Here is a 17,359-nt window from a genome sequence, read left to right on the forward strand (position 1 = left end):
TTAAGCAATGCGAGTGTCTCGATCTAAGCCACCCCGTCCAAAGTTTGGTTTCACTGTCAGCTCGTCATTAGCGAAACATCACATGTTTATGTATGACTGCAATGTGACGGGAAATCTTCTGATGCTTATACGCCACGTGTCGGTTCACCTGGTACAATGAGTGTCAGCTAGGACGAACAAATAAAACGACGTAATAAAAGGTGGGGAAAACCCTAGGTCATATGTCTCAGAAACGATCCTTATGTTTCAAGAGAGACTCTCTCTTTCTCCGCTGATATGAATCTTAGCAGTTTCCGAACAAGGACACTACTTACTATTACGGCGAGGGGACACCAAGGAAACTGGCAACCGCAACGCAACCGCAATTTCCCAGAATTATTATCAGCCTGAGTTGAACACATGTTACTGAATGGAGCACAGCAAATTCAAGAAACTGCGTTGCTGTTTCCTCCATTTGTTCTGCTCCATTCAGTAACATGTGTTCAACTCAGGCTGATAATAATTCTGGGAAATTGCGGTTGCGTTGCGGTTGCCAGTTTCCTTGATGTGCCCTCGGCCTAAGACTAACAATTCTTAGATTCTAACTTATTCGCTAATGGAGTTGTCTGCAGATGTAGGCTCTTCGTGAAAGTAAAGAAAATGGGTGGGTGCTATATGTACGGCTGTTTAATTTATTACATTTCTCTACAGATGTTCGCGGCTTCACAAATCCCTGTACAGAGTAACATAATTTGGTTTTATCATCACACTATTACACTGGAATGAGAACTGTCATCTGCAAGCTACTACATGACACACGAGGACTACAGAACTCCTACATTAGGCTTCCGGAACATAACAAGGCCTAGACGTCTATTACTTGCATCAGTTTTCAATGTTTCAAGTTTGCATCTCCTGATGCACGGCGAGATGTGAGTACGACTAACAGAGTACTGCTTGAGAAGCCATTATTAGTCGTTCAACTAGTCAAGATATTCCCCACTTTCCCAAAGTTTCATTAACGCATTCATAACAACCCTCCACGTATCCCTATTCCGAACCACAAGAATCCAGTCTAGATTCTCACCCATCGTCTTTTGATCCATTTTTAATGTTATCATCCCATCTAAGTCTGTATCTCTTGAGTTGCATTCTCCCTTCCGACTTCCCGTTTAAAATTTTGCTTGCAGTTCTCATCCTCCCCCCACCCTTCCACGAGAGTTACGAGCCCCGCTCGTCCTATCACCCTAGTAACACCTGACGTGGACCGTGGCAAGGCTCAGGCGATTAGCTGCTGGCTTTTCACGGCGGCAGCCCGAGTTCGAGCCCGGACAAAGTGGCACTGGGAAAGGTTTTTTTTTTTCGAGTAGTTCAGTTTCCCCTGCCAATCTTCATTCCATTAGTTGCTCCGCAATCACCATCATCTATTAACTGGGACTGGTTGGTCAACAGTGGCCGCAGTACCATGTGGACTGTCTCACCCCACTAACAATAATAACAATAACAATAATAATAATAATAATAATAATAATAATAATATGTGTAAAATTACGGTTTCGCATGTTTGTAATGAAATGGAAATGAACTCGCCCTGCTCCATTCTGTACCTATTCTTGCAGCATGATGTCTCAGGGACCTACAAAAATAACGTTACGTCTCTACTGGCTGAATGTGTGTCCCATTCGTTTATTCAGCAACGTCATATCAATGGCACTGATCAGACTATATGTGCCTTCGGTGGTAAGGCGATAGATATGTGTGCGATGTACTGAAAAGTATGCCAAGTGGATGTGTCCTATTTCAAGGTACAATCATGACCCTTTACTGGAGAGACTGAGCAAAACTGCCAAAAACCCTCCAGGACAGCCTGCCTTTGTTCCGACTTTCATGCAGCAAGAGTGTTACAAACTCGACCGTCACGTGTCTGGGGTTCCGTGACAAATGATAACGAATTCTGGACTGGATGACGCTATCCGTTTCCTGGCAACGCATTTATCACAGGAACTAACATTTAAATTCACTATTAAGTCTTCTTGCCATTTCTAGTTCAATCACCTTGAAATGTCGAACATCCGTAACTCGACCCAATTCTCCAATTCTAATTATCCAGTCTAATCTAGCTACAAGCAGCCTCTAGTTACATAAACGCGTCATGGACCACACAGAAAACACCTATTAGGGATGCGTGTTTACAGCTCCGTTGCCTAGCACTGGGCATGGCGTGGACCACATACAAAACATACTTCATGCCCCGAGTGGGATTCGAGCCCATGACCCCAGTGTTTGAGCGGGAGAAGGCAGTTCATGCCTTGGACTGCGCGGCAACTGTCATCGGCTCCTGGTACTGACAGTCTAATCATAATATCCTAACACCCATTACCGAAAAAAAAGAGTACAAAATACAGGTTTCAAAAAGAACTTCCAAAAATTGTCCATGAAACTCATGACAGCTGAGGACAAAGGCTACTGTTGGCAGATCAACATATCAGCAAAACATGAGACCATCGCAATCATCGCTCTATCGGCAAACTGTGTTACCATAACCTCAAGCAGCATCATTATAATTTCATTGTACAGAGAGAAATACACGAAAGAAGAAACATTATACATACTCTGAATGTGTATACTTCAGCACGAAATATTTGTAGGCGACGAAATGTGACCGACATGCAATCAACAACCAAACTGACTCTGTGCAAGAAAAACCTTAATGTGCACAGACAGTAAGGCCGAGATCAGAGGGCGGGAAACAGGCACCTAGGGAGTGGAGGCAAGCGAGAGGCCGAGCGGAACCCTCACCGACTCTGCCGTCGGATTAATTACTGTACGTAGGGACGAAGCAACGTAACGTAATTACAAACTTCAAGGCTGAAGACGGCTGTGCGGCGAGAAGGAACACGGCCTGTTTGCTACTTATTCATATCCTTATCGGCTATAAGGCTCACGGCTCCCATGTGAACTGTACGGAAACTCCCGACTATCAAACTCTCCTTGCGGCAGATACATCCAAGTACTTCCATTTCCCCTGCCAATTATCATTTCACCAAACGATCTATGTTCATTAACCATCTATCGACGCTGTATGGTCTTCATACTGACACCATCATCAAATAACCTGTTCAAAAACAAATATTCGGAGATGAGCAATTCATACTAGTAGGCACAATAGATCACTGAAGGTCGCGGTGCACGGGCCAAGAAGGCCCACCCCTTATGCATTCAATTCATAATATTTGTCAACACGCTATTACTATGTTACTTAAAAGGTAAAGCTATCCCTGTAACAGGCCGTGGAGGCCCATAGGGTTGTGAGAAGTATAGGATCCCACATTTTCTCTAGACAATTGGCTCACAGATGTCGGTGAGGTTGTCAACCTTACGCGCCGGCCGCCCTTTACCCCCCAGTAAGATTCCTGGTACTCATTTCTGTTAGAGGCTGAGTCGACTCCAGGGCCATAGTGCGACTGGAAGGATTAGGTCAATTGAAAAATCCAATTACATCATCGGGAATCGATCCAGCCACCGTCCGGCTTGTAAAACAGTGCCTCAACCAACTACGCTACCGAATGCCCCAGTAAGTTACATGGATTAGACAAATTTCTAGGTAGACAAGGCACATGTTAGCTGTGTGGATGAGAGAAACAGAACGTAAACACATCACCCATAATAAAAAAATAGATCTACCGTATCCGAAGTGAACCAGATGGAAACGAACCCTAATCTCGTGAAAAGTTAAGGAAATGTGCCATATATGCTATTGTTTTATTCATCTTGCTACGGTGGGATAAGACGACATCTGAGCATCAACCGAACAGCAAGAAAGAGAACAGCTCGTTTACATGTCAACATGAAGTCAACCTGAAACAGAACGGGCACTTCCTCTATTAGAACACTGGGGTGTCTCATAATAATGCCAGTGTCCTTTTGTCTCACTACACTTCGTTTTTCTCCGCATCACTGTGGCAAATAATCGCAATTATGTCACTACACTTCGTTTTTCTCCGCATCACTGTGGCAAATAATCGCAATTATGTCACTACACTTCGTTTTTCTCCGCATCACTGTGGCAAATAATCGCAATTATGTCACTACACTTCGTTTTTCTCCGCATCACTGTGGCAAATAATCGCAATTATGTCACTACACTTCGTTTTTCTCCGCATCACTGTGGCAAATAATCGCAATTATGTCACTACACTTCGTTTTTCTCCGCATCACTGTGGCAAATAATCGCAATTATGTCACTACACTTCGTTTTTCTCCGCATCACTGTGGCAAATAATCGCAATTATGTCACTACACTTCGTTTTTCTCCGCATCACTGTGGCAAATAATCGCAATTATGTCACTACACTTCGTTTTTCTCCGCATCACTGTGGCAAATAATCGCAATTATGTCACTACACTTCGTTTTTCTCCGCATCACTGTGGCAAATAATCGCAATTATGTCACTACACTTCGTTTTTCTCCGCATCACTGTGGCAAATAATCGCAATTATGTCACTACACTTCGTTTTTCTCCGCATCACTGTGGCAAATAATCGCAATTATGTCACTACACTTCGTTTTTCTCCGCATCACTGTGGCAAATAATCGCAATTATGTCACTACACTTCGTTTTTCTCCGCATCACTGTGGCAAATAATCGCAATTATGTCACTACACTTCGTTTTTCTCCGCATCACTGTGGCAAATAATCGCAATTATGTCACTACACTTCGTTTTTCTCCGCATCACTGTGGCAAATAATCGCAATTATGTCACTACACTTCGTTTTTCTCCGCATCACTGTGGCAAATAATCGCAATTATGTCACTACACTTCGTTTTTCTCCGCATCACTGTGGCAAATAATCGCAATTATGTCACTACACTTCGTTTTTCTCCGCATCACTGTGGCAAATAATCGCAATTATGTCACTACACTTCGTTTTTCTCCGCATCACTGTGGCAAATAATCGCAATTATGTCACTACACTTCGTTTTTCTCCGCATCACTGTGGCAAATAATCGCAATTATGTCACTACACTTCGTTTTTCTCCGCATCACTGTGGCAAATAATCGCAATTATGTCACTACACTTCGTTTTTCTCCGCATCACTGTGGCAAATAATCGCAATTATGTCACTACACTTCGTTTTTCTCCGCATCACTGTGGCAAATAATCGCAATTATGTCACTACACTTCCTTTTTCTCCGCATCACTAGTGGCAAATAATCGCAATTCTGTCACTACACTTCCTTTCTCTCCGCATCACTGTGGCAAATAATCGCAATTGTGTCACTACACTTCGTTTTTCTCCGCATCCCTAGTGGCAAATAATCGCAATTGTGTCACTACACTTCGTTTTTCTCCGCATCCCTAGTGGCAAATAATCGCAATTGTGTCACTACACTTCGTTTTTCTCCGCATCCCTAGTGGCAAATAATCGCAATTGTGTCACTACACTTCGTTTTTCTCCGCATCCCTAGTGGCAAATAATCGCAATTGTGTCACTACACTTCGTTTTTCTCCGCATCCCTAGTGGCAAATAATCGCAATTGTGTCACTACACTTCGTTTTTCTCCGCATCCCTAGTGGCAAATAATCGCAATTGTGTCACTACACTTCGTTTTTCTCCGCATCCCTAGTGGCAAATAATCGCAATTGTGTCACTACACTTCGTTTTTCTCCGCATCCCTAGTGGCAAATAATCGCAATTGTGTCACTACACTTCGTTTTTCTCCGCATCCCTAGTGGCAAATAATCGCAATTGTGTCACTACACTTCGTTTTTCTCCGCATCCCTAGTGGCAAATAATCGCAATTGTGTCACTACACTTCGTTTTTCTCCGCATCCCTAGTGGCAAATAATCGCAATTGTGTCACTACACTTCGTTTTTCTCCGCATCCCTAGTGGCAAATAATCGCAATTGTGTCACTACACTTCGTTTTTCTCCGCATCCCTAGTGGCAAATAATCGCAATTGTGTCACTACACTTCGTTTTTCTCCGCATCCCTAGTGGCAAATAATCGCAATTGTGTCACTACACTTCGTTTTTCTCCGCATCCCTAGTGGCAAATAATCGCAATTGTGTCACTACACTTCGTTTTTCTCCGCATCCCTAGTGGCAAATAATCGCAATTGTGTCACTACACTTCGTTTTTCTCCGCATCCCTAGTGGCAAATAATCGCAATTGTGTCACTACACTTCGTTTTTCTCCGCATCCCTAGTGGCAAATAATCGCAATTGTGTCACTACACTTCGTTTTTCTCCGCATCCCTAGTGGCAAATAATCGCAATTGTGTCACTACACTTCGTTTTTCTCCGCATCCCTAGTGGCAAATAATCGCAATTGTGTCACTACACTTCGTTTTTCTCCGCATCCCTAGTGGCAAATAATCGCAATTGTGTCACTACACTTCGTTTTTCTCCGCATCCCTAGTGGCAAATAATCGCAATTGTGTCACTACACTTCGTTTTTCTCCGCATCCCTAGTGGCAAATAATCGCAATTGTGTCACTACACTTCGTTTTTCTCCGCATCCCTAGTGGCAAATAATCGCAATTGTGTCACTACACTTCGTTTTTCTCCGCATCCCTAGTGGCAAATAATCGCAATTGTGTCACTACACTTCGTTTTTCTCCGCATCCCTAGTGGCAAATAATCGCAATTGTGTCACTACACTTCGTTTTTCTCCGCATCCCTAGTGGCAAATAATCGCAATTGTGTCACTACACTTCGTTTTTCTCCGCATCCCTAGTGGCAAATAATCGCAATTGTGTCACTACACTTCGTTTTTCTCCGCATCCCTAGTGGCAAATAATCGCAATTGTGTCACTACACTTCGTTTTTCTCCGCATCCCTAGTGGCAAATAATCGCAATTGTGTCACTACACTTCGTTTTTCTCCGCATCCCTAGTGGCAAATAATCGCAATTGTGTCACTACACTTCGTTTTTCTCCGCATCCCTAGTGGCAAATAATCGCAATTGTGTCACTACACTTCGTTTTTCTCCGCATCCCTAGTGGCAAATAATCGCAATTGTGTCACTACACTTCGTTTTTCTCCGCATCCCTAGTGGCAAATAATCGCAATTGTGTCACTACACTTCGTTTTTCTCCGCATCCCTAGTGGCAAATAATCGCAATTGTGTCACTACACTTCGTTTTTCTCCGCATCCCTAGTGGCAAATAATCGCAATTGTGTCACTACACTTCGTTTTTCTCCGCATCACTGTGGCAAATAATCGCCACTTTGTCACTAAATACAATACGGTACACAAAACAAACAGTTCAAGTTAAATGTTAAAGAAACAGATACTGAATTGAAGAAAAATTAATGGAATGCAAATGCAGAGTGAACAGTTAAGATACAGTACTCGCACAGTTATAATTTGATCTTTTACTGTAGACAGGAGTCTCATACATATCGGCTTTGCACATCTCCTGAACATTCAGTTTCTTACTGTGTGCACTTTCTGTCGTCTCTAAATACACTTCGTGACAAAATACGCATTCAGTATCGTCTTCCACATCATATTCGTCCGATTCCTTCACCTCACTTTCGCTGGATGCTTTCTTCCTGGCTTTGATTTCCTTGTATTCCCTGATAAGCAATCTTTTCATGTTGATGCAGACGTATCGGTGTTTGTGCGTGCATTTTTACCTTCTTTACTGTTTTCTTAAGTTCAGTGACTTGCCTGCAAGATTTGTATGCTGATCCAGATATTACGGTGGCTCACTCAAGTCTCGTTTTCATCATTTTAACCTCCTTCCTTTCTCAGTGAGCCGTGACGCTTTCTGGAGAGAACAACTTGACCTCTGCAGCTGAAAATAACCTGCAAGTTCTAAGCGAAAGCTGAGGGTCTCTTGAGAAATGCCCGCAGCCGTTATTTACCTGCCGACTCCTCAGTTCTAGAGTAAGGAAGTGTGGATCGTTCCTATTAGTCAACCGCGATATACTCTGCGAAGATCGCTTGACCTGAAACCACGGAACCTTACGTCCACAGCAATTCAGTACTCTCCTACTTCCTCCTGGAGATGCACTATTAGTAGGCATTGCTTTCTTCCTAGATGTACTTCGACACCTCTTGTGCCCATCTACTGCCCCGCACTGTGAAGCCCATCTCTTTACTTCTCACGCGTTTCACAGCCTGGATCACAGAAGCAGCGTCCCAACTATCCGTTTGTTTCTGGAGTAGCTGAAGACATCCTACAGCATTTCGAGCTCATAATTATAATCAGTAATAACAACTTTTTGAAGTTGAATAAAATCTGAATTCTTCTCTTTGTCGGGTATTATGAAATGAACCAAATTCCCGCCCTACTCTTCGTGGTAACAATAGCAGCGCTATCACCCCGCCCCCTGGAGTCGGGAGAGCTCCGTCGGTATAGTGACGGGCTACTGGTTGGAAGGGGTTCGATTCCCGGCAGAGGCAAAACTTTTCTACTCTCCCAGACCTTCTCTGGGGCCCGCCCAGCCTCCTATCTAATGGGTACCGCTGGTTCTTCCCCGACGGTAAAACGGCTGGGGCGTCAAGCTGACTATTCACCTCCATCCAGTGCTAAATTCATGAATGGTGGAGCTATACCTCCACTCCCCCATATGTCTTCACGGCATAGTTCGTAATTAATTAAAGACAGGTACTTTACCGTTTTCTTTTTACCTTACCACTGCCTCATGATAGGGGTCAATGCAATTTTCTTAATGACAAAGCCAGAATAACACTGCGCTTACCTTGCTGCACTATGGATGATACTAACAGCGATGTAGAAAACCTCTAAATACAATATTTTATTTCCTTTTGATACTAAGTTCCTCGCGGCATGCGGTAGCGTAGTTGGTTGAGGCACTATGCTACAAGCCGGAAGGTCGCGGGTTCCACCCCGATGACGTTGGATTCTCCAATTGGTCTAATCCTTCTAGCCGCACTATGACCCTGTGGTCTACTCAGCCTCTGAGAGAAATAAGTACCAAGAATCTCCTGGGGGTAAAGGGCGACCGGCACATAAGGCTGACAACCTCACCGCCATCTGTGAGCTGACTGTCTAGATGATGTAAGAGGCACGACGTCTCAGAACCCTATGGGCCTCCATGGCCTTTACCTTTACATGAATACGCTGGGTGGCCTTGACGTTTTTAGAGCATGCGCAGCTTCAACCTCGCTTGGCTTTCAGGTGCCTGTGCACATAGGCCTTCCTGTTAAACATACAAGTACATCCGTATCATGTGTAAGAAGATGCCATGTTATCCATCCATGTTAAACCATCCTATGTTTCGTTCGGCGTGTCTTGACACTTACTAAATTCCCGAACCTGATCTTGAGATGTTATTTATAGAGAAATTTTGTAAAAATTTAAATGCATGCATCGAACAAAGACATACGCCATTATAAGAGTTGAAAGCACTTCGTGTTACATATACAGCAGCAGCTATGCGCAATATAAAAATAAGATTGCGACGATTCTCAATACAAACCCGTTACTGTGTCTATAAAACTCGTTAATGCGTTTGGTCTAACGCCTAAAATAACACTCACAAGAAACAGTAAGTGTTTTTATTATATTCGACACCTCACAGAGAAGTGCTATAAAGTACTCAAACTGTCATTTGACTACGCATATTAATGGAGTTGATATGCAAGTTTTCTGAGACGGTATCGCCAGACTTGTATTTGGGAGATGTCTGCTTCGAGTCTCGGCCAGAACACTGACTATCCTTCAGTCTCCTCATGCAAATGCTTGGATAGTACCTTGAAACACGACAACGACCGCTTCCTTCATACAATTCGACACTATCCTCTGAGCTACTTAGAGCTATGTTAGATAAACTACGTTTCATACTAAAAGTACAGTCCACAATCAGCTTTCTGTTCTCCGGCGTTCAACGATCACTGCTGCTTTATTTGTATCCTAGCTGGTTTATCCGAATCGTAACAAGTAAAATTTTTATTCTGGATACAGGATCTATTCACTTCCCATCTTCAATGTCATGCCTCCAATGACGATTTTCCCGGCCTTCTTCAGCCTTTCCAGCGAAATGATCGACAAGTTCATTCAAACATATTGTCACGTAGTACGCGCGTGACTACAGACAGGTTTTGGATTGGACACTGGATTTACCGACCACTTATACATACGACTTGGAACTACAAGTAATAACAGCACCCGCTAAGCACTTTCTAGCATGTTGTGTCTTCATTAGCCGTTCCCTCACAACGGCTTCTAACGATGGAGATTCTTCAGCTTCACACGACCAAGTCCTCTCTTCACAGATTCCGGTACAGAACTACGCTCTAACCTTGTCCTTTGCTAATAATAATCTCTGTACGGACCATGTGAAAAACACCGTTCCTCTGGTGCATGTGTATCCGTTGCAGCGGGAACGCTTTCCAGTTCACCGATGCACATGCACTAGGATTCTCAGTTTCCACTAGTCGTCTCCTAGCAACGGATCTCAACACAGAAACTAGCATTTCAACTCACTATGAAGTCTTCTTGCTATCTCGTCTTCAATCACTCTGGAACCTAGGAACTAAAAATTCTTTTGGACTTACTCCTCCAGCTTACGACTGACTCGTAACTGCCCATGAAATAACTGTCACTGCAATCACTTCTAAGCACTCTGCACAGACCCCAGGGAAAACACGGTCTCTACAGATGACGTCACCGCTTACAAGGAAGTGTGTTTACCGAAACGTTGCTTATAAATGGGTTGCATAAACCCGTTCTTCCACCACTGCTCGGCGCCGACGACATAAAAAAAAACAGCCTCGTCTATTGTTGCATGTTGGACCGTGTTTACAGAGCTGTTGCCTGGCAACGAGTTGATCAAATACGTAACAGTATGACCCTTCAGATTCGCCGTTCGCAAGTATTCTCCAATCTCATTACCGTACAGCACCTGAAGCTGATATTTCATTAAAAAATCTATCCCTTTGGATTTGACTGAATTATTTTTATCACACTAAACGGAAATTATACTTAATATTTTGATATTTCCTTGAGACTTTTATAGGAAAATACACTCGACTCATACAGCCCTGACACCCAGACTCAGAAACAGTTATGTGGATTACCAAAGGTTAACAAACCAATCAACTGTCGACTTAAAAATATTGTCTAATCTCTTCCATTAAGTCTAATAACAACAGTTAGAATCCCAAGCGTCCAAAACACTAATGAGAGTCTTTCTGATATTCTGGAGATAAAGCCACAAAGTAATGAAGTGTCGATGGTCCGTCGGCTGAGAAATATCTTGATTACTGCATCCACAGAAAGAGCACGTTTTTCCAAATGCCTTATTTAATTTCCAACATAGCTGACAGCAATATATATCTATACAGGCACGTCCTGCCATCCATGACGATGGAATTATTACAACTGTTTTTATTTAAATCTGAAATTTCTTTCAACGACCCTACGATTACAATGTTGAAAATACTAATCTGAACCGAATATCCATTGACACAACACAGAAAATGAAATATTTCCTCGCGCGATGCAAGTGTGGATAACATTCCTACCAACATATTTTATCAAACAATTCACTATTACGCACAATTCCTAGAAGTTTACTTGTGAGATTATCATTTTGTACTATTCTGAGGAGGTTGTGTTTTAAATTCTTTGCTTATTATATTACGCTGTCTTGATTTTTTTCTTTCTTTGAGTTCGTGGTATAAGAGTCTTGATATAGTATGAAGTCCACGGATAAAGCATAATCCACATATTTCCCACTTACCACCTCGCATTTCAAAATTATAACGTAGCATATTCGCTTAGAGCAAGAATTGTGGTGTCACAACAGCCGGCCGTTACTAGGCAGCAGTCCGCAAACAACAGAGGAATGGTGTGCTCTCTGAGCAATCCATGCGCATGGCTGCTCAGCTGCCATCGCTACGCAATAATTGCACTGCAACAGAGGAACTGTGTTTTCTGTGCGGTCCATGCCAAATGTTCTGGGCAAGACAACTTAGAAGCTGCCGTCAGTTACAGAACAACTGCGGTTCAGTCGTTGCGAGCTGTTGCTGCTAGAAGCTGGTAACTGAGGTCGGTGACAGTTCGAGAACCCACAGGAAGGGGAAGCCGCTACCAAGCAACGTAAGTGAAGACGTGACTGTGGACACTAGCGTTTGCGTGTAACAGTGAACTGTAAAGTGTAGTCACGCGCTGTATCAAACAGTCCAATAAATCTAAGCATCAATCCTAAACACGCTTATAGTCTCACTCCATACACATGACAACATTAATAAATGTTAAAAAAGAAACGCGTGTTATATATTTAATAATCTGTACCATGACTGTTCCAAGAACGTGAATTTGTTGCAAATGGTATGAGATCTGAGGTTCCTGCGGCAATAAATATTAGTTCTCTGGCATGTGACCCGTGTAGTCTGGTAGATTCCGTTGCCGCCATATTCCGGGTAGAATTCATCTACATTACACATTACGACTGATCTTAAGATGATATCTGCACTGTGAAGATGAACTGGCTCGGACTCGTGATCAAGTTAACTCCACTAAAGCGTACGGTTTTCTCTATTTCAATGGCGATACGGAAGTGCATTAAGTCGTTAACGTCATATTTCAGTAGAAGAGGAAGAAGAAACTTCAGACTTTCATGCACTAGTGCATTTAACCCAGTATTTCAACATGTAACTGAATGGAAAGTATTATTCTGCAGTGACGTAAGTCCATTTGAAACTGAACGTTTTCATAGAGAAAATTTTGTCTCATTGTGACGGACTTTTTAACTTCCGCACCACCATGCATTTATGGGTCTCTGGACCAATTCTCTAGGTTTTCTCGTCTCGGCTAACAGGCCATCCGAAGTAGTTATCCCGTGCCTCTCCCGTATCCCTTCAGGTAAAAGGCGACGCTGTACATCAAAAGACGCGATGGCATCTCCCATCTCATTGGGGACAACACCGTAAGCTGTTTTGAGCTCGCAGTTGTTCCCACCTCAAAATTAAAGTACAAAGCTTGTTGGCAACAAGCATCGTGGGAAGCCTAGCTGTAGATGAGATGGCAATATTACGATGTATCTAAAACGAAACAGATTGTGGGTGTAGACTGGATTCATCTAGCTCAGTATAGGGCCGGTAGCATGTTCTTGCCAAGCCAAGAATGATCCACTGGGTTCGGCGGGGGGCATTTCTTGAATAGCCGCGAGACTATTACTTTCTCAAGGACTCTGTTCCATGCAGTCGGCTAGCCTAGCGTTGCTTTGAAAGAAGCATATCGGGGGCGACAGCATTGAATGCCGACGGCGAGTAATGCAGATGCTCATAATCTTGAGCCGCAATAACAGAAGAGTCCTCCTGGACTCTTGAACAGTCTTTAGTCTCCCGAATTCTGGATCTCTCTCACCCTTATTTCCTTGTCTGAGTCTGAGTCCCGAGTCTTACGTTACGACCGACGGTCAGTAGGCCAGTCTGTCTTGGAATAAAGTATATGTCTGGGGCTTACGACCAGATTTTTATTGCCGTCAGACAGTTTCGGGTTTGTCAATGTGTGGCGCTCTCTCCCTGACGAGAGGACGTGTCTGTCGTTTACAACTCTTGCTGGCCTCCGCCAGTGCAGTCGTTCTGGGGTCCGAGTCCCGTGGGATTCGTGGCCATATTTTACTGTCTCAGATTCGAAACTTTCCTTTTCGTCGCCTCCGACGACTCGCAGGGTTACCGTGGAGGTATTCGACTCCGTCTCCACACGGGAAATTCAATTCCTTGTCTGGCAAACTCTTCGTGTTTTATCTTCGGCCAACAGTGTACAGCACATTTAATTCAATGTTTCAGTTTCTCGTATCTGTTTATGTACGCGCTGTCTCGGAAATGTGCATGAGCCGTTGCCTAGCAAAATGGCAGTTCCTTTCCTGGCTCCACTATTCCGGCCTTTAGGCGGTGTTTACCAAGCCCTTGCCTGGCAATGGACGCCTGGCTCCAACTCCACTATTGCGGGTTTTAGGCGTCATGGCACAATATAAAACTGGACATTATAGAGACAGGATGGGTGGTACTGACTGGATTCATCTGGCACAAGACAGGGACTGGTGGAGGTTTCTTGTGAACACAGTAACAAGTTCTATCAAATGTTGGGCAATTCAGGAGTAGCTAGCGACTGGCGGCTTCTTAAGGGGAACTCAAGTCCATGGAGTTGGCTGGTTGGTTAGTTCCAGAGTTTCATTAAATACTCAACGATGTACGTACAATACAAGAGGACACGTACGAAAAGCTAGAGGAAAACTGACAAAAGAAAAACCGCTGCCTACTGTTCATGCATTCATCTTGAACGTCCAGCGACAGGGGAAGGTTCCTTGGTCAACACTGAATCCCGGTGCGCAGACACCACTCGGAACTCGTACGTGGAGAGGACTGTACTCTGCTACAGTACTGACCTGGCAAGAATATGAAAGGAGCGCTACAAAGCTAATGTTTAGTTTTCTTCGCTCAGTGCATTTGGGCTCTGACACTGTGAGCTGCTTCCCATGTAGACGCTAATTTATTTCGTCTGTGGTGGAGTCGCCTGTGTCAACCAGTGCCATGTATGCTTTCAGTCTGCTCGAACCCCACTTGAACCGGGAAGATGTATCGCAAAATGACGTTCTGTACTTCTTTGGAGTCCCAAAGAGATTGTAATCACTGGTGAAGGAGCAAGAACCTTCCACCTAAATCTCATCACCAGATCCTTCGTTTTGTGGGTATACTCTCCTTGATTGCCATCTGCTTTGGTCTCTGAAGAAACGTTACGGCAAAGCTTAGGGAATAATAAAGAGACGGGAGACTAGCTAGAAGCACATGATGCCATTTAGTTCTACTGCTCTCCCACAATTTCGTTTATAATACGCTGTTTCGCCTGTTTGGTTATCATCCTCACTGAAGAACATAACTTATATTTAATTTACCGGTATATAACATTAAGGTGCTGACTCAAGACGTAGTTCAAAGACTCAAAATGTAAAACGCGCTTTGCCACGTAAGATTTCGTTATTAGGCTGCGGGCCTGTATTATGCCGAAGTTTGTAATGAAATATTTCCTCAGCATTTCAGCTTCGACAGCTATGAAGGCCATATTCAAAACCGATGACAGGTATTCTGAATCGACTTGCTGGCAATATTTCAAATGGCTGTTACACGTTATTACTTACCAAGCTCTAATTCCTACTTTGCGTTAAGTGATTTTAGGAAACTGTTCCGGTCTTGTCGTCTGTTTCATATTTCCGCAACCCGAATCATAATTCCTAAGAAGGCTGTAATCATAAGTACTGTGTCAAAATGCTGACGTTAAGAAATGATTCTCAGTCTTGTGCACTATCTTTTACCTTAGGTTACGAACGCCTCTGAAGATGTTTCATTTATGAAACCGGTTCTCACGGTCTCTTCGCTCGCGGATTTTTTTTCCTTCTACCCTGAAGATGGAGGCGATACGTTCCTCCGAAACGTCGGTTAACACCACAAATACACGGTGCCAAATCCCAGAAGACTGCTTTCCTCACAGTCACCGCCGTGAAAGCCTCAAATCTTACATGTTTCATTTAGTTTTGAAATACATAACGAACGGCGGGACCCGAGATAGCTCAGTCGGTATAGCGACTGCCTACGGGCTGGAATTCCATTCCCGGTATGGGCAAGAATTTTATCTCCTCCACGTCGTCCAGACCGACTCTGGGCCACATCCAACCTCCTACTCAATGGGTCCCGGCGGCTCTTTCCCGGGGAGTAAAGCGGCCGGTGCGTGAAGCTGACCACTCACCTCCAACTAGTGCCGAGGTCAAAAAAAAATGGATCTATACATCCACTCCCTCATGTCTTCATGGCGTAGTGCTTAATTAGTTAAGCGCAGGGACAACTTTACGTTGAAAATTACTTAACGGCGTCAATAGGTCAGACTAAAGCTACAGAGAGCGGCCTCCGTAGTCTAGAGGTAACGTTCCCACCTCATGACTCGTAGTACGCGGGTTCAAATACCCGGCGGAGGTCGTCGAATTTTTAAGGGCGGAAAAATTCAGGGAAGTCCTCCGAGAGGACTTTAAGCCGTGGGTCCCGTGACGTAGCTTTACGGCACGTAAAAGAACCTCATATCTCCAAAGCAGGTCACTGAGCCAAATTAACGGACGTTTCCCGCCCAACAGCAGTCTCTAATACCTCTGGTAGATGGGGGAAGCATTATAGATACCTCTCAGCTAGTAGAGCCGGTCTCGCTGGCTGGGCGGGACTGATGGTAAGCACCAGTACCGGTAGGATATAGAGACTGGTAGAAATCATAGAGGGAAGCACAATGGACCAATACAGGTCTCAGTGCATGGGGAAACCCACCCTCTCCAATAACTAACTAACTAAAGCTACAGAGTGATCAGTGAACAGACAATTGGGAAGAATATGCATGGAAGAGACAGTGGCCTAATTTAAGATTCACTCCAGGCATCTATTCTGAAGGAACAGAATAAAACCAAGAGAAATCTCAGTCAGGCCATCCCTGCGTCGAGAAAACATTCGATATCTGGGACCTCCCAAACATGAACCACGAGCTACTACTCCTAGGACTGCGACACTCCGTGAAGCTGTGCTGACAGGCAGCAAAATCTGCTAGTATCTTACATTATACTGTTTTACTAAAACCGTGCCGTTTATTGATAGCGACCAACACAGTAACAGCACAACTCGGTGGTAATAAAGCATAAATCCTGAACATTGATTTCATAAGTCTGTCACTCTACACGATCCTGAGGCAGCTGATGCCCATCACATCCTCGCTCGTAACACAATCGTTCTAATATCACTTTCCGTTTCCTCTGCTATCATCTGAGACCTCGTATTCCAGGAGGCTTCTGGTTCAAAATTCTGCATTACTATGGACTTTTCACTTCGGTCTAGAAAACCGAGATTAACGGCCGTGGGGATCCGTTGCGCTGACCACGTGACACCCTCTATCCGCAAAAGTTGGCACTAACTTCACCGACGAGCGGCGGTTGCTCGGTTGGTATAGTTCGCTTGCAGACTACAGGCCATGGAGTTTTTATGGAAGTTTCACCAACTGAGCTCCATGTATATTATTGCCTGAAGTAACCTGCTTGATATAACTACATTAAAAACGGAAAGTGTGATGACTCTCCTTCTTACATAGCTACCTGTATTCTCACTGCAACCACCTGCTCAAGCTGGTTCCTCACTCGCGGATTTGTATACCCTGAAGATGGAGGCCATGTTCCTCCAAAACGTCGGTTTACACAATATCTACACGGCGCCACATCGCAGAAGACACCATTCTTCATAGTCACCGCCGTGAAAACATTCATTCATTATTAGAGAGGATGGGTTTCCCCATGCACTTGGACCAGTTATTGGTCCATTGTGCGTCCCCCTTTAATATCTACTGTCGCCATACCCTTCCAGTACTGG

At 44.0% G+C, this 17,359-nt stretch overlaps 1 protein-coding gene across 1 annotated transcript in view; it reads right to left on the bottom strand.

Moving 5' to 3' along the window:
* LOC111873409 overlaps positions 1–17,359 on the bottom strand; it is a 322,135-nt gene that overhangs the window by 177,770 nt on the left and 127,006 nt on the right. The window lies entirely within an intron of this gene.

The sequence above is a fragment of the Cryptotermes secundus genome, unplaced genomic scaffold, assembly GCF_002891405.2.
Source record: "Cryptotermes secundus unplaced genomic scaffold, Csec_1.0 scaffold22, whole genome shotgun sequence".
In the NCBI taxonomy this organism is placed as follows: domain Eukaryota; kingdom Metazoa; phylum Arthropoda; class Insecta; order Blattodea; family Kalotermitidae; genus Cryptotermes; species Cryptotermes secundus.